We start from the raw sequence: 26,655 nt of genomic DNA on the forward strand, positions 1-26,655 counted from the left end.
TCACAAAGAGGGACAACCCAGAAGTAAAAGGCCAAGTGGGAAGAGAACTGGTCACTGAGGCAGGTCCACATCCCACTCTCCGAAGCCCTCTCTCTAGTGATATTTTACACCAAAAGAACGAAAAGGGGAAAAAACAAATGAGCAAACAAACATCCTCCACCTCAGCCCCTCAGATCCCACACCTCACTTTCAGCTTTACACAACAGACCTACAAATTAGCCAGGCAGACAAGACGCACGTCTGTGTGTTCCCGTGCACAGTTCAATTTCTTGGGCCAGTAGAGACATGAGGTTCTTTTTGCAGACAACTGGTTGTGCTCCTCCTCCTCTCAATCACATAGAAATCAAGAGACTGGAGCCAGTTTTACATAGAGATCAACCTGGCTGCCAAAGACCTTGCTATGAACTCACAAATGCCAGAGCATGGCCGGAGGGGATGCACCCAAAGATTAGTTTTAACTCAGTTACCTGCTCTTATAAGAGTTCCTTGGCAATCAAAAATGGCCCTAGTAAATCAGATGCTTCTCTATTTCTGTAATTTTTTTTTATTAGTAAAGAATTCTAAAAAATAAAGGAGAAAAAGAACTTTAAACTCCTAAAACAAAAAGCAAAAAAAAAAGGAAATTTTTCTTCCACAAAGAAAGGCTATTTTAACAGACTTGTCCTGGAGTCCACAGTTAATGTTAAATGGATAGAATAATTCCTGTGCCTTTAACATCCCATTACACATCATACATGCTTTTCACTCAGTTGTCTGTGTATTGTGAGTCCACTGAAAAAACATGCTACAATCACATATGACAATCCATACTCAGAGATCTACCCATAATGGCCAGATGAATACCGTTCAAGTCCTAAGAACCATTTGGGAACATTCTAAGTCATTCAGGCCATTAACTCTGATCTGTATTAAATGGAACAAACCCCTACCTACTGGGAATTCCTTTCACTACCTTCCAGAGTCGAGCAAGCTCTCTCAATCTGAATGTTTCGAGCATCTTTCAAAGAGTTCACTGTTTTTATTCAGTTCCTAAATCATATGTAACTTTACATTTGCATTTTTGTATATGCTCTTTAAAAAAAAAAGTGGTGGTATTTTGATTAATTATAAATTGCCCTAAATGATTCTCAGCACTTGGCTGGGGCCATCTGGTCATTCTATTCTGCAAATGATCAGGTTTAACCTACATAAAGACAATTATTTTCCTAGGTTACCAGACACTTCAGAACAATAAATATTTTTCCAACAAAATTTATGGTCAAAATTGGATATAAAGTTACAAATCTAAGTTAGTCACGTTTCACTTTAAAACTTCATTAACACGAATGTTTGTTTTCTGGTTCTGAAAGCATGGGCTCAGTGAAGAGGCAGAAGGGGAAACAAACAAAACAAAGATGACGTGGTCAAGTTCCACCGGGAGTCAGCTCCAAAGAGCTAACCAAACAGGCAAAGAGGCTGGAGCGGAGAATTTGTAAATAAATAGGTGCGTTTGTAATGGAGCTACATTAATCTCCTAAAATATTTTTGCCTTTTCGTATTTCCAGAGGGGAAAAAAAAATCACGTGGTAGGAAGGAACAAATTATAAGTACTATGACAACATCAGGTCAGCAGCAACTAAAAAGCATATATAGTCTGAATGACTCAACTCTGAATAATCCTAAGTCTACTCCACGCAAATTTGTAGGTCAACGATGGTGGCTGGAGGGAGCACCACATGTAAAAATGTAATCGGAGGGTAAAAGTTATATCCCTTCCTCTTCACAGACACCTCCTAGAATCCCTTCTGTTCAAGCAGCATCTTTCACGTGGAGCTTGTCTTCATCACCCCCAGCGAGCGCTGTGCCCAAAACTTGTCGTTCCGTCATGTCTGACTCTTCATGACGCCATCTTGGGTTTTCTAGGCAAAGATACCGGAGTGGTTTGCCATTTTGCTTCTCCAGTTCATTTTACAGATGGGAAAACTGAGGCACGGAGGGTGAAGTGACTCACTCAGGGTCACACAACTAGTGTCTGAGGTCAGATTTTAACTCATGAAAATGAGTCTTGAAGCCAGCCCCAGCACTTTATCCACTATATCATCTAGTACCCCCCCCAAATTTACCTATTTATTTTGTATTTGCTATTTATGTGCATATTTCCCCAGACAGATAGCATATAAACTCCCTGAGGGCAAAGACTGTTTCATTTTTGTCTATGTATCTCAAATGCCTGTTAATCAATTTGCCAATCTAAAAATGCCCATTTCCCTGATCCTGGACATACAAAGAGCCTCAGCCTCCCTCTGCTCTGCTGGGCAGAATTTCGAGGTCTGCGCCTCGCTCTGCAACTAACTAGGGATGTAATTTTGAGGTAAGTCAAAACTTATCTGAGCCTCAATCTCTTCCATTATAAAAAGAGAAGGTTGGACCTCACCTGGGGTCTGTGAATTTGTTTTAAAACACGCTGATAATTATGTTTCAACACAACTGGTTTCCTTTTATAAGTGTCTGAAAGCATTATTTTGAGAAGGGATAACACTAGCTTCACCAGACTTCCCAAGGGGTCCTTGATATAAAGGTGATGAAGCCCTATTCTAAGGTCCCTTCTGCTTTGACATTCTAAGATACGGGAATCAACAACTGCGAATTTTGGCCTACTTCGAGCAAGCTGAGTGTAGACATTTTAACAAGGGTAGCCCAGAAACCAACACAGGAACTTTAAGCTACTAACCCCTTATCAACAACTTAGGAAAGGATATTTAAAGTGTGCTTTTAAAAGAGGAAAGATAAGGCAGTAAACCTTCTGCCACTTCTTGGATATTTCAAAGCATAATCTGTTACGATCACGATGCTCCCTGCATGCTAGTAAAATGCTCTTCATCTTCTGTCCCTTCCTTAAGCCAGTCAACACCCCGGACCCTTCCAGGCTCAGAATTCCCTCTATCCAGGAAGCTAGTCGTACTTGGTAAGAGATCATACCAAGAGTTCTGGAACCAAGCTGCCACCCCCATCCCCACGTCAAAGCCCATGTCTCAAGTAACAAGCATTCTGTGGATCATACATCACACTCCTTCTTCTTCCTCCTTAATCTATGAAGTCCAGGTTTTGCCCTTGAGTGAATGACTTTACAATGGTAAAGTTCAAGTGTCTGCAGAACTAATGATGGGATAATGGATAATACACTTTGTCCTCGGCTGACCAGCCCCTGTGACCTAGACATCTTTCTCCTTGGTCTTCACGGACGCCTCAATGTGGTTATAGTCCTAAGTGTACTGGGCTGGCGGTTCCAGCTCTGCCACCCACTAGTCCTATGACCTCGGGCAAGTCTCGACTTCTATGAGTCTCAGTTTCTCATTTGTAAAATGGGAATAATACTTATAAATAAGCCAGTGAGATAGGTAGTGCAAAGACAAAATGAAATATTGAATGATGCTTTACATAAATGTCAGAGGTTATTACTTCTTCTGTAGAAAAAGGAAAGAATGCATGAAGAGTTTGAAGCCCCGAGTTCAAATCCCAACTCTTACTAACTGCTTGAGGCCCATAGAATTTAAGGGGTTTGCCAAGACCCTACTTCCTCATCTATAAAATGAGGCAGTAGGAAGAGATGATTTCTAAGATTGTTTCCAGCTCTAACTTGTATGATACTATAGAAATATAGACCCCTCCCCCAATAACTAAAACACTAGAGACAGACTAGAACTAAGGCTTGCAAACAGGCTAAAGAAGAAGCCTATCAGAGGTATTAATTCAATGGGTAGAAAGGAATGCTAGGGAGAAAGTCAAGGAACGGCTCACTCTGATTCATTTATAGATACAGAAAGGCACACATACACACATACATGTATGTATCTATAATATTTGTATACATACATACATATACAAACATCTAGATATTTATACCTATACACACATTACATGTATGTATACATATATATGTATCTGTGTATATATACATACACACATATACATACATAAATATATATATATATACATATATATACACACACACATACACACAAACATGCACAGCTACATAAAATCCCACGGGAGACATTGACTAGCTGTGTGATCCTGCACAGGTCACTTAACCTCTACCTGCCTCAGTTTCATCTGTTAAATGGGGAGAAGAATAGCACCTATCTCCCAGGACTGTTGTGGGGATAAAAATGAGATAAAAACAAAGCACTCTGCAAACCTTATAGCATGATATAGATAATAGCTAGCTAGATACACATATATGTGGGTATGTATATATGTCTACATAATATATAAATATATATATACACACATATATGTCCATATCTATATATCTATATATATACACATACTGAAGTTAACCCATTCCTCCCCCTCTACTGCCAGGAGAGGTTGGTGGGTTGGTGATGCCCCAGAAGACCTTACAAGCTTTCCCTGCTTGGGGCCTTTTTCCTTCCATGGTATGGCTATCCAAAGTGAGCTGTTTAGAGAGAGGACCTCAAGCTGCCCTCTGCTGACAAGCTCCAAGTTCTCAAGGTAAACTGATCTGAAGCTATGCAGGGCAATTAGCAGAGAAGGAGTAATGTCCTCTTCTAAGGACTCTGGACCTCACCTACACAAATTCCCCCAGGGGCCCTGCTAGGGTCACAACCCATCCAGAAGTATCCCTTTGCATCCATCCAAGTTCGCCTATCAAAAGAAGGACTGGACCTTCCTGAGGGATGTTGACACTTTTCTAGGTTGTAGTTAAAGTAGGATGAAAGGGGAAAGAGACAGAGTTACAGAAAAGGAATGAATGAGTCATCTCCAGCTGCCTAGAGGACATCCCTACAGCACCTCAAACTCGTCTGACAAATGTCAAGCTTATCTTACCTCAAAGATTCACTCCTCCTCTTTCTGACATCAATATTTCTGTATCCCCCCTTCTGAAAGCTCTCCTGCCCAGCTGTGGTACAACTTCTTAATCCCCATTTTCTCTCTATATTACCACCACTGGTCCTGCCACCCTCCCCTCCCCAGATTCTCAAGGAACACCATTAGAGAATTTTTCCCCCTCAAAGTCTCCTGTACTACCTCAATATCTTCCTATTAGCTCTTGCTGTCTTTATTCATTTCTCCCTCCAATTCATCTTTCACATGAATACCAGATGAGGCTTTCTGATGCACAGATTTAAATAACCTTTTTTAAGAACTTTGCAATTCTTAAAATGTGCTATTAGTGTAAGCTTTTATTATTATTATTAATTTGACTATCAGATCACAATTTTGAAGCTGTGAGTGAATTTGGATGCCACCTGGTCCAATCTCATTTTTATTTCTTTACAAACAAAGAAACGAGGCTCTATTGAGGTTCAAGTAATTTGCCAAAGGTCATACAGGTAAGATGTGGCTGATCATGAGCTGCATCCTGGCCTGATTCTAACTCTAACACTCTTCCTCAGAGACCACATTGCCTGCCCTGTTACTTCTCTACTCAAAGTCTTTCAATAGCTCCCTATTACCCACAGATCCAAGTGAGATAGATATTCCAAGCCCTGCACAACATGATGCCTCTGCATCTCCTACTCCTTCTCCACAGTATTTTATCTGCAGCGTAACTAAATGACTGGCAATCCCCCTCCACAAATTTGTTTGACTTGGTTATTATGTCTGAAAATCGGTCCAACGGCTGAATTCTTACTCATTTTTAGGATCCACTGAATGAATAGGGAATGTTTAGCAGAGAGAAGGAAATATCTAGAAGAGACAAGCTAGCTTTCTTCAAACATGTGAAGGGCTATCCTGTGCAAGAGGAACTAAATGGTCTCATTAGCCCCAGAGGATAGAACCAGAAGTAATGAATGGGAGTGCTGAGGAGAGACATCTAGGCTTGCATGGAGGAAAATCTTCCTAACCATTGGAGCTTGGGGTGGCTTAGGAAGTGGTGGGCTCCCCCCTCATTCCAAGTCTTCAAGTAGAATCTGCATGGCCGCATGTTGGGTGTGGCTTAGTGGAGATCCCTGGTGATAATGCAAACTCGTCTGAGGCAGGATTTGAATCCATATCTGTTCTAATTTGAAGTCCAACATTCATTCCATTATATCACTGTGTCACTCCATTAGAGAGAGCTCTTGTGAAACATACTCTCTGTAGGCCACTTATCCTTCTGACAGTAAATATAGCTGTAGAAATTGTACTACTTTTGACATTTTTTTTCAAGAAACTAAAAATTAGTCCAATAAGTCACAGCATCAAGTTCCTGAGATTACACTTTTAAGCAGTGAATACTACATCCTTATACTATAACCATATGTGGTTAATGAAATATTTATTCCCTCCTTCATGGTCTAATTCAGGTACCACCTTCTTTGTAAAGTCTTCCCTAATCCTCCCCAAAGCTGCCTTCAACATAGCAGGTGCTTAATAAACAGTTGTAAACGATTCAAAATAATTATTTTTTCTATTGGAAAACAATCTCTTATAAACCATTTCAAAATAGGCATCGCTGAGCTAAACATTTTCTGCCAAATACTGTAATTTCCATTCACTCTCCTTTTGGTGACTCTTTTTCCCAGTCATTCCTTCTCATATACCTATGCTCTCTACTATCCTTCTCAGAACCTCTTTGAGGTGAGTTTTATTGGTAAAGAGAGGCAGAAGAGGTGAAGTCCACACAAGGAAGGGTAAATAAAGTGTCTTTCCCATTGTAGAAGACATCCAGGATTTTGTTATTTAAATCAGGCACAGAATGTCACAGAACTAGAAGGAACCTTAGAGATGACCTACTCCAGCCCCACCCTCACCCTCCTCACCCCCTGCTACTCCTCATTTTACAAAGGAGGAAACTCGGGCCCCAAGAGAGGAGATGATTTGCCCAAGGTCATGAGGGGAGTCCAAAGGACTACAGCCAACATCTTCTAGTTTTACACCCAGTACTCATCCCACCATGGACTCTGCTACACCCTGAAATCTCCCAATCCTCCTGGCTCCTCATCATGGCCCCCAAAGAGATGCCTTCACTAAGCTGCTTTTTGTCTCTGACTCCCGGGTCTCTCTCCTCAGAGAATTGGCCAAGTTCAGAAGACATCAGTAGATAGAGGTGGGAATTTGGAAAACATCAGTTCACTTTGGATTACACTTTACACTTTTACTCAAAATGAATTTCTTCTGCCTAAGAGGTCTCTAATCCTCCGGGGTATTCACAGCCACCTACAACTTCCAAGTTGATTAGAGTCACAAACAGCTAGGTGTCACTGGCAAACCGTGCCAATTCACCATCCGCTTCCTTCTCTAAACAATTAATACAGTTAACTCTGACCCTGAGACAGAATCAGAAGGCACCTTCTATTAACCTCTCCCCACTAGCAGCAGCAGCAGCAGCAGGCCTATGCTAGGACTCTTCAGCTTCCTATCACTTAATTGTTTTTTTTTAATCCACAACAAGGACTCCGCTCCACCCTGTGGTTTTATTCCCTCTTAATCTTTTATGAGGGACCTTATCAAAAGCTTTTAGAAAACACAAGTAAATGGTGCCCACTAGGTCATCTTTGTTATTTTAGAAACTTTTTTCCCCCAAAAAAATTACCTATTTTAATATTTTAATGAGTTTTTAGAAGATCACTCTCTTATGTATGCTGGTGACTCGAGCTCCATCAGAGGGACCACACTACCTCATCCTTAGAAGAGTCTTATTCAATTTCTCTAGAAGAAAGGTCAGAGTCTACTACAATAACTCCTGGGATTTCCAGTGGTTCTAAGATCATGGCTCTCAATGTGACTGAGTTGATCCTGCTCAAACTCCATACAATGCCAATTATGCTTTCCCAACTCTAGCCCCACCCCCAGCCTCTTAAACATCAACCTAGCCCCCAGCCCTCCCATCACTCCACTGAACCTGCTACAGGTGTGGAATCCAAATGCAGGACTTGGGCTCCTTGAGAACAGGGGGCTGCCCTCCTTTGCTATTTCTATGCCCAGCACTCAGCACAGGGCTCTGCACATAGTATGTGCTTAACAATTCCTTTATTTATTTATTCTTTCATTCACTTAACCCCACATGCACCCTAAGTGTTGGCTGCCAGTCAGGAAGGCTTTTTGTGAGGTGCCCATCACTGAGCAAAACAAATGCCTGAAGGACATCACATTTGACTGCTAACTTCCTCATCTTCCCGTGGGTAGGTGAGACCTCAACAGCTGCCCCCTACCTGCTGGGACCTTGGGCCAGCTTGTTGATATTTGGACACCATTTCTTTCCCCTGGTTAACACCTGTTTCATTGCTACTATTATTTTTAATTAGCACTTTGCAACAGACTCAGCCCTGAGCTCTGGGGCAGGTTTCCTCCTGATGGAACAATTAAAGATGCACAAAGGGGGGGGTTTCTGGTCCTTCAGAAAGATTTTCTTGGCAGGTTTAAAGGTAAATCATCTAGTTAAATGGATATTCCTTGAAGAGATGCCTTCGGGCAAGGTTCAAACACTTCAGTGCTATTCTGGAATTCCTGTCTGATGTGATGTATTCAGGCCAAGTAAGATAGATGGTCAATATAATACAATGCTACTAACCCGAGAACTGTCAACCTTCATTTCATTTGACAAGCATTTATCAAGCACCTACTATGTGCCAGGAATTGCACATTATACCCCTTCAACCCCTGCTGATACTACCTGATGCAATCACTCCAAACCCACCCCGCCTCCAAATATTTGTGATATTACCATTACTAACTGACTTGGGGAAACCATGCAAATCATTCCCCAACAACAGCTTAATATCAGAGCAGTGACGTTAACAAGTTCAAAAAAAATAAAAAAGTCAACAAAATGAAAGTAGACTCCTTGGGGTAATAATTTACCAGTACCAAGCCAAAAGAGCTCATCCATTAAAAGCCTTGATAATTTGACCACAATGGCTCCTGGAAAAGGCAAGGTTATTCTCCCTCCTGAGTCCCACTGCTCACATCTCAGGTATGAACTCCACTGGGAGACTGATGGAAAATGTAAGCCAGATCACTCCATTCCAGTAAGGTAACATTTCAGAGTTTAGAAGGTGGGGGAGGGGAAGGACGTGAGTAAACAGGAAACCTGCAAAGCAACTTAGATCACTCACAATCCAAAAAGGAAGGAAGGAAAATGGCGCCTATCTCTTTATCACATGCACATACTCTTTTCTTCCAAATCCACGTCACACTTAAACATGGGGTTACCATCTCCTCCCCAAATTCATTTCCCAAATCTTCCTGGGTCTAGGGCAAGGGTGGGGAACCCTCTAGGTCCTCAAGAGCAGCCTTTGACTGAGTCCAAGGGCCACATTTGGGGACTTAGAGGGCCACTTGTGGCCTCGAGGCTACAGGCTCCCCAGTCCTAGTCTAGGGTTTCCCGTAAATACAAAAACCACAAAGGCTATCCATGGTCATTCTCCTTGACCTGTCTGTGCAGCATCTGACATTAATCACACTGCACCATCCCAATTCACCCACTCCTTCTCTGGCTCCTTCTCCTACTGCCCTCTAAATGTAGCTATTCCCAAAGCTTCTGTCCTTGGACCTCTTCCCTCTACGGACTTTTCTACTTTGGGATTTCATTTATTTCAACTTTCAACTATGGTGGATAAGTTGGTAAGAGTGCTGTACCTGGCTCCAGTCATCCTCCTTCTGGTGCCTAGGACCTGTGGGGTGCTGGGCAAGCTATTTATCTTCTGCTTATCCATCCAGATAACCAAAGAGGTCCACCAAAGTCTGCTAACATCCCTTCTATCTCTAAAACAATGATCCCTTAGCAGACAATTCCCAAATCAATCTCCCTAGTCCCTAAAACTTGTCCAAGACGTAGCACTGCATTTCCAACTCATTACCTTTTAGACATTTCCACCTGGATTTTCAGCTCCTCAGAATATACCCATCCAAAACTGAACTCAATCTTCCCCAAAAAAACATCCTCTTCTTCCACACTTTATTTCTTTTTAGAGAATTACTATATAGCTCCTCGAATGGCAAGCCTTGAACCATTTAACCCCTCCCTCTCCCTCATTCCCAACAGTCTCCAAGCTCTACATACCTCAATGAATATGACTTCACCACTAGGGGTAGCCTTCAAGCAGTGTGAACCTCAGCCCATTTGTGCCTTCTCATTCTGTGCAAAGCTTGCCTGTATCTTCCTGAGAAGGATGTGCTGGGGACCTTGTACTCATTCACATGGCATCATAGTGGGTACCAATGGAGCATAAACTCATTCCTTCTACCTTAACCTCCTTTTCTGTTCATACAAGTCTTTGATGACACCCTTTATTACTGTTTCTACTATGTAATTCTTCCCTGTCCACCATGCATTTCTCTGTTGTCCTTTAAGTGACCCAAAACTCTAATTCTTAAGAGAATGTGTATTCTCTGAGCAGCCTCATGGCATCCCCCGAAGAATACTGGTGTTACAGGCTGTTATTTCACAAAGAAATGCCAGGTTTTTAGAAGTCCTGAGCAACGCTCCAAATGCAACCCAGTTCAGTCTCCTCCTCTGCAATTCTGGACCCAGTTTGTCTTCCATCTGCAATCTTTCCAAGATCTATAGAGCACTGGATCAGCTCTACAGGCTGTCCATCCAACTGCGTTCATAGCCTGGACAAGAAAATAAAAAGGATCCTTCCACTTTCTTTTTCCTGTGTGGAAAGTACAGCCAAATTCTTGAGTGATTATGGATATCATTTTGGAAGCTCTGCAATGTTCCAACATCATCTGTAGAGGAGATCACCAGAACCTCCCTTTTTCATAGGGAATTCCTCTTCCATTTGCACCCTGCATAATACATCTACCAGGACAGTGGCAAACTCCTTTGGCAAGCACACAGCTCCATGTTAAGTGCCTCCCTGGGCATTAATACAGAGGTCAAACAAAGTCTTCTGTTGTGTCTTTCAAGGGATTTTGTATGGCTCTAACACACGCAAGGAAAATGACCTGCAGGAAGAGAGTCTTTATGGAGGCTGTTTGCTCTACTGGACCAAGGTTTGGAGTTTGGGGAAGGGGGGGCGTTGTTTGTTTGTTTGTTCTTTAATATTTAAGAAGCAACAAGCATGGTATGATCTTGTATCCTTTCCACCTTCCCAACCTCTGCAGTTGGTGTCACTCAAGTGTGTCCTCTCATTTGCACATTTCTAAGTCAGGCGGCCATCCCCCTTCTTGGACTAATGCCTCCTCCCCTCCAACCCACTGTTTCCAGATTAATCTTTCTAAAATCCAAATCACTCTCCTACTTACAAACCTTCAGTGGTTTCCCACCATCTAGCATACAAGGTTTGACAATAATTCAAGACATGCCAAAATATGGCCTACCTGCCTTCCAACGAGATCAAGTATGGGAAGTGTTGTTCAAGCCTTAAAACCCTACAGAAATGTCAGCTATTAGATATTACCTTCCAAGTCTCATCTCCCATTAGGCCTCCTACACACTCCTTTTGGGGAAACAACATTAGGTTGCTCAACTTCTATTCTTCAAACACATTCTGTGTCTTCTTCCATCACAATTTCTCTGTCTAGAATGTTCTGCCTATATCTGCCTGTACTGAAATTCTACCTCTTCCACAAGGCAGTATTCAAATGCTTCCTCATCTCTGACCTAACTCAACTACTCTCTCTTTCCAATGAACATGACATCATATCCTCAGTACCTCTTACCCTATTTTGGCCTTTCACGGTAATTGGCTGAACAAGCCACCCAAAGTCAAGAATCTCAAACACCTCATTCAAAGGAGCCCCTAGATTGATGCACTGAAAGACGTGTTGATGGATACACTCACCATTGCTCAAAAGAGTCACTGGACCTTCCTCATCTCCATGGTAAAGGAATATTTCCCAGCAAGCTCTGCTATATCCTCAAATAACAACATTTAGGTTTGCAAATGCTTTATGAACATTATTTTATTATCATCCCCATTTTACAGATGAAGAAATTAAAGCTGAAAGAGGTTTCCTCTTCCAGGGTCACACAGCTAGGAAATGTCTGAAAGCACTATCTGAACCAAGGTCTTCCTGATTCAAAGGCCAGTCTTTCATCCATGATACCATGGTTTAAAAGAAAGGGGGAGGAGGAGGGCACAGGGCAGAGAGGGAAGCACTAGGCTACATTTAAGCTCTAGGTGAAAATGGTATGCACTTTCCCTTTGGTACAGAAGCATTAAGATTTTTTTTTTAAATTTTTCCTAGACCATTGAGTGCCCCCTCCTTAAGACTGATTAGATTATCTGAATCTAAGGAATGTTCTCTCATCAAAAACAACGAAGAGTAGTCATTTATCTTTGGCACAGACTGGCAGCCAGGTGGCTTGGTGGAGAAAGCACTGGAGCTGGCATCAGAAAAGACATGAGTTCAAAGCCAGCCTTAGACACTCACTAGCTGTATGATGCTGAACAAGTCACTTAAACCATCTGCCTTGGTTTCCTCATCTGTAAAATGGGGATAATAATAGCACCTCCCTCCCAGGGTTATTGTGAGGATCAAATAAAATAACAATTGTAAAGCGTTTTGCAAAACCTTAAAGGACTACATAAATGCTAGTTGTTATTATTGTTATTATTGTCATAATTATTATCATTATTAGCTACTTCTAAGCCTTTATGAGCCAGATAACTCAGATGAAAAAGAGAGCATGAAGTAAACAGTTAAAAATATTTTAAAAAAATAAAAACAGAAAAGTAAAAAAACATTTTAAAAGTGTGTTGAAATTGACATAAACTTTTTATGCACATGAAGGCTGAGCCCTTCATGAAATGCAAATCAAGGTAATAGTGTAAAGTGATAGTTGTTAATCTGGTAAATCTAGGCTGCCACATGCTAAAGAGAATTTCTGGCCATGGAGAGTTAAGTTTACCTTCCTGATAATAATCAGTCAAATACAGACTGGTTTGACCAGTACCCTGAGTACAGGATCAGAGCAAAGAAAAAAGCAGGAAAAAAAAAAGTGAAAGAATCTTAAGGTCAATCTGGTTTTGCTAACATTCTAGATATTACCACTGACAACTGGCTATGATGACCCCTCTCCACACTCAGCTGGTAAAGCAAACGGGGAGGCGCACACTTCTTATTACCAAATCAAGGTTCCTACCGCATTGTGGGGGACCTCTCAAGGGTGTCCCAACATCTGAATCTTTGCTCAGAAAGAGGAACAAAAGAAATCCATCCCAAACCCAATCTGGAATAAGACAATCATGCCCTGATATCTCATATGCAATCAGGCCACACAGCTGTTCTTGCTCTTAAGGGTCAACGGTGGAACTGAAGATGTCACTTTGGTTCACCTCAGGGTGAGATAAAAAGCAGCCTTACTTAGCACAACTGAAAGTTAAGATACAGTTCTATGCACTGACTATGACTTTCTGAAGATCCAAAGGTTTGTTTGAGCAATCGCTGGCTTCCCTCAAAGGCTCTCCAAGTTGAGCAATACAGTTATTTCCCCCCTTCAAGACTCCAGTAGTTGAGTAAGAGCTTTTTCCTCAGGGCTTCTTCCTCTAATGAAGTCTGTGGTCATTCACCTCATCTCACTGCACACACAACAAACATGGCTATAAGGTAAGGAGACTGACTTCCATGAGCCATACGAGAAACATGACTTTATGGTAAGACTCCACACAGCAGAACTCCCTAGGGACCCACATGCCCACACCACCCAACTCCACTGCTGTTCCCATTAAATATTAGAGTGTCTTTCATGTCTTAGCATCTGAGAGAAGATGAAACAAAATCAAGAAAAATAAATACAGACCTTGGCTACATGAACTTGTTTACATCTCACCCCATCTGGGGAGATACTCTTCCGGATGCTTTTCCATTCCGATAGCCAAAACCAATGTGGTTCTTACAAGAGAGTGAGTGTAAGCACCTTGAGGACAGAGTCTATGTAATTTCTGCCTTTGTAGCCATTCTGCCTAATTCATTGCCTGGCACACACTAGGTATTGAATAGATGCTTACTGGGTGAAGGCCCAGTCTTAAGCCATTGCTTTCCTTATTTTCTTCTGGTTTTAACTCTGACCAGGAACTAAAACACTTTTCTAATTTGGCCTCACTGAGTGGAGAAGAAATGAATTATACCAGAGACTTTATAAAACTCCCTTCTCACAAAAAGCTTCCCCTCTGACATCTGAAATTACCTAAGTCACTACTATGATCAATGGGTAATTCATTGACCTAGGAGTGACAGTTATAGATTTTTAAAGGAATCATCTGTTCCATCAGGGCTTCTCTGTAACGTGTGTGTCTTTCTATTATGTCAGACTCTCCTGATTTCTTAAAATCCTTAAAAATCCCTTTTCTTAAGGGATGACATGTAACTTGAAAATTCAAGAACTTTATAATGATGTCAATCAATGGTGTTGATGAAAGGCTACCACTTTACTCAATCTCAAATATGATCACAGATTTGGAGCTGGAAGGGACCTCATGCTTAATCATTACTGGCCCAGTAACTAATTATAAGATGTCACTCCCTGACACTTGCAAAGAGCGTAAGAGTCCATCTCTAGGACCATTGTGAGGAGGGGTGACATAGAGGGTTTTCTGAGAGAATAAACACAAGAAAGTTTTTCCAAGAAGCAGCTTCTGCAGAGTGCCGGAGCAGAATGAAGGGAATGTGAGGGAGGAGTCAATGGGATGCCTTTCTAGACTCACATCCCCACATCCCCACAGCTTCTCATCTGCTGATAGCACATGGCCATCACCCAAAGTGAGCTCCTCCCCATGGGGGCAAACTTGTTCTACAACCCAGCAGCCCCATGCTTCCGGACGCCGACAAGCATGCTTTCCTCTACGGCAGTGCAACACTATATGGTTCAGCCTGCACGAGAACATTTAACATTAGATTCCCTTTAAAACTAACATTATACCTAATGCCAGGGGCAGTGGGGAGTCGAAAGCAAACCCACCAGACGTATAAATCAAAGCAGCGGCCTCTGAATTAGCCCATCTCCCTCATGCAGTATTTAAATATTTACTTCATTCTCTCTTCCCTACACTTATATTGTCTCTATCCAGGAGAGTATCAGAATTAGCCTAGAAAGCATCGCTGGGAAACGAAAGGATTTCACAGGCCAAATCAATCCAGATTCGACTCTTAACAGCGGTACCACCAGGGGGAAAGGGAAACATAGAAAACAGTTAATTCTTGGCTTGTTGTTTTGGCTTCAGGCAAGGGAAGGTGTACATACTGTTTTGGAGGGAGAGATTGGAACATGCTGAGGCTGGGCCCCGTTCCAAAAGCCCCAAGGGGGACAGTGCTGGCTCCTAAATCTGGAAACACAGAAGGCTCTTCTCCAAAAGGTAGAAGATTCACCTAACTAAATGACTTGGGCAGGGGGAAGAAAAAAAAAAAGGTGGGGGGAGCTTCTGTCAACACTGCTCTTGGGATCCTTCCACTTATCCAGTGTCCTGCTGCCTGAACCCAAGGGAAAGGGGCTGGGGTAAGAACAAAGGGGAGGGCCTTGAGGAAAACTAGAAGGCTCTTCTGAAGGCTGATGGGTGTGAGGAATGAGTATTAATTAAAAAGTCATCCTGAAACAATGGTCTTTTCATATGTTGAGCCTGCTCTACACAAAGCTGAGCTTGTTCTAGTGGGAGGGTTCAGTTTTAACTTCTTTTTTTCCCCCAACCATTTCCTAGTGTCGTGGCAACTTTGAGCATCTTGGCCTATTGAGGCCATAACCACTAGCCAGCGGGATCCTCCCGGCATATCTGCTTTACTTTGTAAAGAATGGGATTTGGACACCAAGGCACAAAGGGAAGCTTCTCTCAGAGACCCAAAGTCAGGGAGCCAAGAAACCCCAGGGTGCTCCTCTCAATAGCTCCCCAACCCATGGCCACCAGACATGGGACTGTTCATCAAACAGACATTTCCCTCTGAAAACTGCCCAGAGCTGCCATGCCCCAGCAGACAAGGCCAGCAGTCATGTGCCTATAAAGCCTACAAACAGATACTCTAACAAGCAACAGAGAAAGCTATTAAAATCTCACTGAGAGTCAAATTATACTGTACAAACCAACTCCTTTTGACTTGGGACGATTGAATCCAATACATCTTTACTATGCAGCTACTGTGGGCAAAGCACTGTCCACTAGGCATTGCAAAATTATTTTTAAAAATAACACCAATGGACCCTGCCTCCAAGAAGTTTATAATCTACTGGAGGGAGAAGACGTGCCCTGTACACACAGACACATCTGCCATAATGCGACAGAACAAAGGCCAGCCAGGCTAGAGGGCTACCAAAAATCTGAGGTGGGAGAAATCCCTCTCACAGACGAGCCTAAAGAGACGCTATCCCAGCCAGACTCAGGAGGGACAGGCTGCAGAGAGAAATGAAAGCAGTCGATTCCAAGCATCCAGGACAACATGAACAAAAAGGCCCAGCCATGGGAAAGGATCAGGCAAGAGCAGAGGGCAGAAAGGCAGGTAGTTTGGCTGGAATGTAAAAGACGTGAAGGGGAGTGAGCAACAGGTGAAGGCTAGAGTGAGCAAGACCCTGACTGAAGAGGGTCTTGAAAAGAAGGTTGGGATTCAATGGCTATGTTTCAGTCAGTGGGGAGGGAGGGAAGGAAGGAAAGAAAGAAGGAGGAAAGGAAGAGAAGAAAGGGAAGGAAGAAAGGAATGGAAGGAAGGGAGGAAGGGAGGGAGGGAGGTAAGGAAGGGAAGGAATGGAAGGAAGGAAGGGAGGGAGGGAGGGAGGGAAAGAAGGGAAGGGAGGGAAGGGAAGGAAGGGAGGGGGAGGGAGGGAGGGAGGAAGGAAGGAAGGAAGGAAGGAAGGAAGGAAGGAAGGAGGAAGGAAGGAAGGAAGGAAGGAAGGAAGGAAGGAATGGAAGGGAGGAAGGAAGGAAGGAAGGAATGGAGGGAGGGAGGAGAAGGAGGGAAGGAAGGAGGGAAGGGAGGGAGGGAGGGAAGGAAGAAAGGAATGGAAGGAAGGAAGGAAGGAAGGAAGGAAGGAAGGAAGGAAGGAAGGAAGGGAGGGAGGGAGGGAGGGAAGGAGAAGGGAAGGAAGGGAGGGAAGGGAAGGAAGGAAGGAAGGGAGGGAAGGAAGGGAAGGGAGGGAAGGGAGGGAAGGAAGGGAAGGAAGGGGAAGGGAGGGAGGGAGGGAGGAAGGAAGAAAGGAAGGAAGGAATGGAAGGGAGGAAGGAAGGGAGGAAGGAAGGGAGGAAGGAAGGGAGGGAGGGAAGGGGAAGGGAGGGAGGGAGGAATGAAGGAAGAAAGGAAGGAAGGGAGGAAGGAAGAAAGGAAGGAAGGAAGGAAACAAGCATTTATTAAGCGCCTACTATGTGCCAGGCACTGTGCTTTGCAGATCTTATCTCATTTGATCCTTAAAACAACCCTCCAGGAGGTAAGTGCTATTATTTCCCCATTTTACAGCCAAGGAAACTGAGTCAGGCAGGTAAGTGATTTGCCTGGGGTCATATAGCTAGTAATCATTATTTGAAGCAAAATTTGACTCTAGGCCCAGCACTTTATCCACTGCACCACCTAGCACTACTAACTGTGGTAAGACTGATACGCTGGCAAGGTTATTTAGGTAGAAGTGGAGGACAGATCAGAGAGGGTTCAGAAGAAACCAAGGTAACCAGTTAGGAGGCTATTCCAATGGTCTACTCTATGAAGAGATGCTTGACTTGACCAGAGCCAGGGACGGGGCAGAATCAATTCTGCCAAGGCTATCAAGGACTGGAAAGCTCCCGGTGTCAGTAACTGAGATCCTGAAGGTGATCGGCTCAGTTTTAGACCTGACTGGTCATGGGTCATCCAGGCAGAGTACTAGGAAATAGAGAATTGAAACACTAGGGAGAGGCTGAGGGGAGAGACAGAAATGTTGGAAATGTAAATAGAAGTGATCCTTAAAGTCATGTTACTGAATGAGATCGCCAAAGACTGCAGCCTGTAGAGAAGAGGGCCTGGGAATTTGGGGAACACATTCAAGCGCAGGAAGAGAATAAGAATCCAGAAAATGGGACAAAGAAAGAACGACCAGAGAGTTAGGAGGAAATACATGAAAGTCCAACCCTTCCATTTCACAGATGAGAACACAGAGGCCTCGAAAGGTTAATTGATTTGCTCAAGGTCAAACAGCTACTTAGTAGCAGAATCTGGAGAAAATAGAAAATGTCCCTGAAAAGTTGCGCTCCGGCGCTTCCCTCCCGGAGGGAGTATTTTCTGATCTCCACAGCTGTCCTCATCCCCTACTTCCTGAAATAATTTTGAATTTCTTCATATGTGCTTTGCATGTATTCATCCAAGCTTCTATTGTATCTCACCAGCAAAACATAAGTTCCTTGAGGACTGGGATGATTTTATTTTGGTCTTTTTGTTCCTAGGGCCTAGCATGGTACCTGACACACAGTAGGCATTTAAGGAAACATCTGTAGAACTGACTATTCAGGCTCTTACTTACTGACAGCAGAAGAAAGTTCACTCTATCAGCCTTCCACTTGGGCACTCCAAGGGTTAAGGAGTTGCTATCACCCACTTCCTGACTCTTTCCTCCCTCATCCTATCACCTGCTAACATGGTGGGGAGCCAGAGGTGATCTGTAAAAATGACAACTTTGTCACTGACTGTGCTTTATTACTACAGTTCAGCATTATTCAACAATGCATTTACTTCGAACTCCAATGACACTCTATGGACCACACACAAATTTCCATGAAGGGACCTACATTCTGCAGACAGCACAGACATATCTACAGGCCTATACATCACTGATTAAAATTGCCATTACTTTTTTTTTCAAACATACATACCTTCAGCACTTACAGTAAATATGATAAATAATTAAAACTAAGTAACCTAAGTACGTTTTGTGAAGTACTGCCCTTGATTTTTTTTTAAACTGGGTTCTCAATAACTTGCAAGATTCAATAATGTACAAAAGATTTCCAGAAGCGGGCATAAAGACAGTGGCATTCAATTGTGTGATTATCTTCCCTAAAATTTCTGATATTCAGTACTCTATGAAAGATAAACATTCCCAGAACAAAAGGAGCCCCTTGCCAGGAACAAACACTCCTTTCACCACCAAATTTATTGCTCTTGGAACAGACACGTTCCCATGGTCAGGGGGGCCTCACCGTATTGAACTGAATCACTATTGAAAAGTTATCTAAAAAGTAAAAAGTTACATATACCATAACTTCCCACTGACTTTCACTAGAAAATTGACTTCTTAAGGGGAAAATGTGCCTTCTTTACACACACAAATACAGTGTTGGAGAGAGAAGAAAAACTGAGATAAACTGATGGGTCACAAAAATTGCAAGGGGTCTCTCCAGGAACTGAAAGTTAACCACAAAGGGGCTTTTAAAAAGGCAGCATTAAACGAGTTTCCACCAGGCTACAAGCTAAAATTCTGAAAACTAATGTTCTAGGGTAGGGAAGAGAGTATAAAGAAAAACACAACTCCCAAGAGTTGTAACTTCCCCATTCCCTAGCTCTCTCGGCCAGAAGGGAGTCTGTTTTGGGAGGGGCTCTTGTGTAAGAGTACAAGACCCTTAACTCCCAAGGGGCATTTCAATCTCCTAACAATGCTCCTTGCCCTAGAATATTCACTGTCAATTCTTCTGCTCATGTATCTTCCTCCCCTGGTATTTTATGAAGCACAATTAAAATTCCATATAAATCACGTCTTCAGTCTGCATATAACCAACCTGTCCCTTTCTTAATATCTACAATGGGACATCCCATAGAAAGCAGATGTATAATGGGAAAAGAAACCTACGCTTCTTACCTAGCAGATGAGACATAACAGACATAGTATATTAGAACAGAAGGAGACTGTTGGCATAATTGAAGACATGAGGAAACCAAGGACCAGCCCAGTGAAGGGGCTTGCCCAAGGTCATAAAACCAGCGGGTAGCAAGAGCTAAGACCAGAACCAGGCCTCTTAACCCCTAGGCCGGCACTCACTCTAACTCCGCAGGTGCCAGGCCACAGCACAGAACTGCAAATGCCGCCTATGCATGGAATCACGGGGATGTTATTAATGACGTGTTATTTAATGCCTGATCCATAAAAGAGTACATTGATCAAGTAGAGTATACCGTCCTGAATCTAGGTGGAAATATCAAATGACAAATGAGATAATGTATGTAAAGCACTCTGCTAACTATATAAATGTCAGCTATTATTACTTTGAAAAGTATAACATTCCATACAAAATATCCATAGGTATCATCATCAATTCTGTTATCCGGAATGAGCCTTAAAATTTACAGTGACCAGTTCATTTTTTACTTCCAGAAACTGACTGGCACCAAACTCACATAGTATGGTGTGAGATAAAGAACTCTTGGTCTAGAAGCCAGAGGACCTTGGGTTCGAATCTAGGCTCTACCACTTACTCTATATGTGTCCTCAAGCAAATCATTTCAACTCTCTGGACCTCAGTTTCTGTAGCTACAAAATGAAAAAGTTGGACTAAAGCCCTTCCCAGCTCTAAATGTATGATGCTAAAATTAAACCCAGGTGTCACACGACAAGAAGATTCACTTGGTTTTTACAGCTACAAATACAGTATAAAATGGTATTCCAGAGATATTCTTTTAAACTATTAATTTTTTAAACATTCATTTTTTTTAAAAAAATATTCTATTAAATTATTTAATCCCTACAGTACAAGGATTGTTATTTTTTTTTTATGTGCCATGAATCTCTTTGGGAGTCTGGTGAAGCCTATGGACTCCTTATTAGAATAATGTTTGTTACCCACATTCCAAATTGAAGGAAATGTTAAGTTTTAGTTAGAAGTTAATAAAAAATTAAAATGTAACTTTTCCCCAAAAATTAATAAAATGCCCAAAATCTAACCATGAACTGACTCCTTGCGGGGCCATGGAACCCAGGTTAAGAACCCCTACCGAAGAGACTCACTACTGGAAACAAGCTGCTTGGAGTGGTCAATCCCACTGACCATCACAATACTATACCTCACATTTAACCTTTGCTTTTCTTTTTCTATTTTTATGTATACAGCAATACATTTTGATACAACATATATTTCCCAAACACCTTGAGAAAATATATTCTTATTCCCCAGTTGATATATGGTCAAAGAGTGTGAACTGACATTTCTCAAAGGAAGAAATCAAAACTATTAACAGATATGGGAACACACTCCAAATTACTAATAATTAGAGAAATAAAAATTGAAACAATTTTGAGGTTCTACTTCATGCTCATTGGATTGTCAAAAATGACCTCAAAAAAAGACAATGACAAATGCTGGAGGAGCTATTGAAAAACAGGCACCCTGATATGCTACTGATGGAACTGTGAAATGGTCCTGTCATTTTGGAAAGCAATTTGGAACTAAACCAAGAAGTCATGTAAACTGGATACTCATCACCTCATTCATACAACTAGTAAGGCCAACACTGCAAAGAGATCCAAGAAAGAGGAAAAGGATACATATGTACAAAAATATTCATAGCAGCTCTTTTTGTAGTGGCAAAGAACCATAAACAATGAGGGTGCCCATCAGCTGGGGAGAGGCTAAACAAATGATGATGTATAGATGTAATGGAACACTACTGTGGCCTAAGAAATTATTTCAGGACCAGTTTCAGTGAAATCTGGGAAAAACTTTTATGAACTGATATAGAATGAAGTATGCAAAACCTGAAGAACAACTTCTACCATATCATCAATATTGTGGAAACAAACAGTTTTGAAAGACTTAAGAATTCAATGATCAATTGTGATTCTGGAGGACCATGATAAAGAATGCTACCTGTCTCTTGACAGAGAGGTGAAGAGACTAAACATGCAGAATGAGCCACCCATTTTTGGACGTGGCCCATTAGCGAATTTAAATGCCTGATAATTGAAAAAAATAAAATTTAATTGAAAAATTATGGTCCGTAGAAAGGTAACAAAATATTATGGTAACATAAAAAGAAGACAAAAGGGACAGTTTCAGAGAAAACTTGGGAAGAGCTGTATGAACTGTTACAGAGTAAAGTTGAGTAGAACTCAGAGAATAATGAATACAATAATTACATTGTAGAAGACAAACAACAAGGAAAGACTTAGGAGCTCTGACCAGTGAAATGACAAACCACAATTCTTGAGGAACGGTTTTAAAACAAAGCCACCATCAGTAGATGGCCAGCCCTTGAACTCAAGTTACAGGATGAAACATAAAAATAAGTTGGACATGAGTAACTGTGGATCTGTTTTACTTGACTCTGCATATCTGATAAAAGGATTTTATTTTTTATTCTTCATTCTTCAATTAAAGGGAGAGGATAGCAGAGAGCTGGCCTCGAAGGCAGGAAGGCCTAGGTTCTAGCACTACCTCTGACCCAGCTGGCAGTATTATCCTCAGCAAGCTGTTGACCTTTGAGAATCCCCAAGGCAACTCTCCAAAATCTGACATGGTAGAAAAAGTGCCATGTTCTATAGTAGAAGGAGTTTCCCTATGGAAGAGATTCCCTCCACCAATGAAATCACTAGCCCAGTCCCTATGCCCAGGTCTTCTAGGTCCAGATTTTAAAAATTAAAGTCCCTTCACCTCCAAAACCAATTCTTTAACATTAATAGAAAGAAAGGATGCTTCTTCTACCCCCATGTAGAACACTGAAATACTCTGTATTTGCCAGAGGCTTGGCAGCCTCATCATTTTGACTATGTACATTGTTGCCACAACTGTGCATACTGCGCTTTTTCCATGCGTCCCTCGAAGGGAGAGGCAGAAGAGATTGTCAGGACCTGATGAAAGCCAAATTCTGACCCAGTACAGTGAACCCGTACCGAGAAGGCTAAACTTTTGGAAAATAACCCCTTCAAAGTGTCCCAGCTGGACAAGACTGAACAGAGCTCAAGAGCCCAGGTTTTTCTGGTATTCCTCAAATTCCTAAATTTGCAGGAACACTGCTTACCAAAAAAGAAAGAAAGAAAGAAAAGAAAAAAGAAAAAAGGAAGGAATGAAGGAGAGAGAGAGAGAGAGAGAGAGAGAGAGAGAGAAAGAGAGAGAGAGAGAGAGAAAGAGAGAAAGAGAGAAAGAAAGAGAGAAAGAAGAAAGAAAGAAAGAAAGAAAGAAAGAAAGAAAGAAAGAAAGAAAGAAAGAAAGAAAGAAAGAAAGAAAGAAAGAAAGAAAGAAAGAAAGAAAGAAAGAAAGAAAGAAAGGAAGGAAGAAGAAGAAAGAAAGAAAGATGACTTTGGCATTCTGGAGTGCCACTGACCCCTTTTATTATCTGCCAGCATGATTAATAAAATTGTTAATTACCCAGAAAAAAAAAAAAGAAAGAGAGAAAGAAAGTATATGACCTGTTCCCCACCATTTATTTGCACACTAGATAACAGGAAATACTCAAAGTGAGAAAGCAAGCAGTTTAGCTGCATTAATCCCTTTTTGTTGGGGGCAGCAATTAATAGTATAATGCACATTTAAGATGCATTAAATCCAACAGGCAGCATTATCAGAGAAGTGAGCAGAGTTCCAGGGCAGCACCTTCCCTGCTGACCCTTATGATCCATGTCACCTCCTCCCAACCTCCCAGTTGCCAGCAGGGCAGACTTCTGGCCTGAGATGTACCAGCTTCCTCCTTCAAGAAATGAAGCATCTCACCTACACCTGTCTCTCTCTCTCAAACAACTGAACTCAAAGATCACTTCCTACCAGTCCAGGTCAGATTCAAATCATTGCTGGGCAGCAGCTTCTACCCTACTACACGCTCATATGTTTTCAGTGCCTAGAAGGTATTTTAATACATCTTACACCAGAAGGTGTGGGAGCATTTTGCAAATGTGAGAGGAAGAAAACTTGTACAGAGAAAACACTTCTGAGGATGAATCCCCACCAAATACTTCAAGGGTCCGAGAGATTTAAGTACAGATCTAAGCCATGTCCACCCCCCACCCCAGTCAAGCCATTAGAAAAGGCACTGATTTGCAGGTACAAAAAAGGCATCATCTGGTAGACAGCCCAAGCAGAACTTAATTCTCCTACCCTAACAAAGAGAAGCCATAAGACAGTTGTGTTGGTACTCCTCCAGTGTTTTTCACAAATGCTAATGAATACTTCACCTGACTCTAGAGGCAACCAGGTCCAATGATTTTCACCAGGGATTAGCAGCAGCTAGATGGTACAGTGGAAAGAGTGCAGAGCCTGAAGTCAGGAAGACTTTATCTTCCCTAATTCAAATCCAGCCTCAGGGACTATAGGTAAATGGTTGACCTCCCTACAGATTCAAGGATTACCTTTCCACCCTCAGTACTGAAATGTTACCACTTATAGGATGCATGTCATCGACCATAAAACATAAAGGAAAATTAAGACCAAATTTAACACCCCATTAACAACAACAGAGAAAACTTAAGATAGAAACATAAGAAAAGCATAAGCCTGCAGACTAAAGCATAGCATTTGCTCTTTTTTTGTTTGTTTGTTTCTTCTTTCTCGTGGTTCCTCCCATTGGTCCTAATTCTTCTTTACATCATGACTAATGCAAAAATATGTTTAATATGAATGTAGATGTAGAGCCTATATCAGACTGCACGCTATCTTCGGGTGGGGGGAGAGGAGGGAGGGGAAGAAAATTTGGAACTCAAAATCTTATGGAAGTGAATGTCAAAAACTAAAAAGATAAATAAATTTAACATAACATGAAATTAAAAAAGAAAAGCATAAGCCAAGAGGCTGACCCCCCTCAACTGTAGCTCCAGAGCTAGAAGAGCCAGCCTAGTCCAGCCTCTTCTCATTTCAGAGATGTGGGAGGGAGCCGAGGTCCCCAGGACTGAAGAGTCACCTATTTACCGTCACGCAGGTAGTAACAGAGCTGGGACTCGGAACCCACATTGCACCTTCCACACTGCACCATGTTATGCAGAGGAGAGGCAAGACCAGTTCTGTGAATTACAGATGTTGTTACTTTGGAGAAGAATGGATGTGAGAGAGAGGAGAAAGGAGGCAGTGAGACTTACTTAGGAGGCCAAAACGACAGTCCAAGACAGAGGTAATGACGGCTTGAACTAGGCTGGAGGTAACAGCAGTCAGTAACACAACTTAATTGTTCAACAGCAAAGGTCTAAGTTTATACTCAACTCATGTGGGTCCTGCCATCTGGAGCACCTCAGAAGGGCACAAAATCAGATCCTGACTCTAGGGCCAGCACTCTATGCACTATGGCGTCCCCTAGCGGCTGCTAAAACAACTGCAATACAGTTATTGATTTAAATGGTCACCTACTCACCTCCCCATTTAACTGTCTCATTTACAGGAAGGCAGGGTAACCTGGACAAAGCACTGTTCTCGATCCTCAGGAGACCTACCTCCTGCTGCCACAACTTTGTCATGGAGCCAGGTCTGCATCACCAATTGTTCATCTAAATTTATGTACATAAAAAGAAAAATCTCAGATCCCTTTACATCTTTAATTTTGTCTTTGTTTCCCCAGCACCTAGCCCAGTGCCTTGCACACAAAAGGTGCCTAATAAATGCTTGTTGGATTGATTTAAGATCCTGATTTTTCAGCAGAGGACTTTATACAGACAAGCCTCAACTTAGCAATAGGCTGTGGCCTATGAGATGATGATGATGATGATAGCTAATATTTCCATAGCACTACTACAATGTTCCACATACTATGCTAAGAACTTTACAAGTATTATCTAATTTGACGCTCAAAACAATCCTGGGAGGTAAGTGCTATTATCATCCCTGTTTTACAGATGAGGAAACTGAGGCAAAAAAAAAAGAGGTTAAGGGACACATGGCTACTGAGTATTTGAGGAAACATTTGAAGTCGGGTCTTTCTGACTCCAGGCCCAGTTCTCTATTCACTGAGCAAGATTCCAAGATCAACATATCTTCCTGTGGCAGCTATATTTCAAATGGTGAATCACACCAGCCAGGTCCATTTAACCCATCCTACTGTGAGACTGGCATGGGAACTTAATCACCATTTAAAACAGTTTCCATTGGCAAAGGTATTCTGAATAATTAAAAACTAACACTGGTAGCCTGAGTATACCTTCTGCCTCACACTATACTTCTACCTATACTCAACCTCAGTGCTCCCCACGGCGCCCCAGCCTTAGGAGAGAAGAGACCGATTTACCATTGTCAAGATGTCTCCTTCCCACACTGGCCAGCTTTTTCCTCCACAGGAGGCAACTCATTCGAAGAGTTGCCACAAGCACATAAATAGATCTTAAATGATTTGCTTAAGGTCACGTAGCTAGTGTGAGAGGTGGATTTTGAACTCAGGTCTTCCTAGCTCAAAGCCCAACACTCTGGGTCCATGAGGCCATGCGTCCTCTTTTGTATACATATTGATAAGTTGCAATGGGAAGTCAAGGAAGTCTTTGCACAAAATATTGAATGACCCAAAAGACAGAAACAACAAGAAGGAGATTGTATGAGGAAATACCCTTCTCTCCTACTAACAGATTCATCAGGCTACTTTATAAAAGTTCTTATGATGCTTTCCTCAAATTCCAACTCATTTGTACCTCTCTGCCTTCCATTAAAATATTTTCTAGGGCAACCAAATGGTGCAGTGGACTTGGAATCAGGAAGACTCATCTTCCTGGATTTGAATCCTGGCCTCAGACACTTCCTAGCTGTGTGACCCTGGCCAAGTCATTTAACCCTGTTTACCTCAGTTTCTTCATCTGTAAAATGAGTTGGAGAAGGAAACGGCAAACCCCTCCAGTATCTTTGCCAAGAAAACCCCAACATGGGGTCACAAAGAGCTGGACATGCT

General features: G+C 42.1%; 1 protein-coding gene across 1 annotated transcript in view; it reads right to left on the reverse strand.

Moving 5' to 3' along the window:
* ZFHX3 (zinc finger homeobox 3) overlaps positions 1-26,655 on the reverse strand; it is a 318,956-nt gene that overhangs the window by 239,613 nt on the left and 52,688 nt on the right.

Source organism: Phascolarctos cinereus, unplaced genomic scaffold, assembly GCF_003287225.1.
Source record: "Phascolarctos cinereus isolate Bilbo 61053 unplaced genomic scaffold, phaCin_HiC Scaffold_2;HRSCAF=192, whole genome shotgun sequence".
NCBI classification, from domain to species: Eukaryota; Metazoa; Chordata; class Mammalia; order Diprotodontia; family Phascolarctidae; genus Phascolarctos; species Phascolarctos cinereus.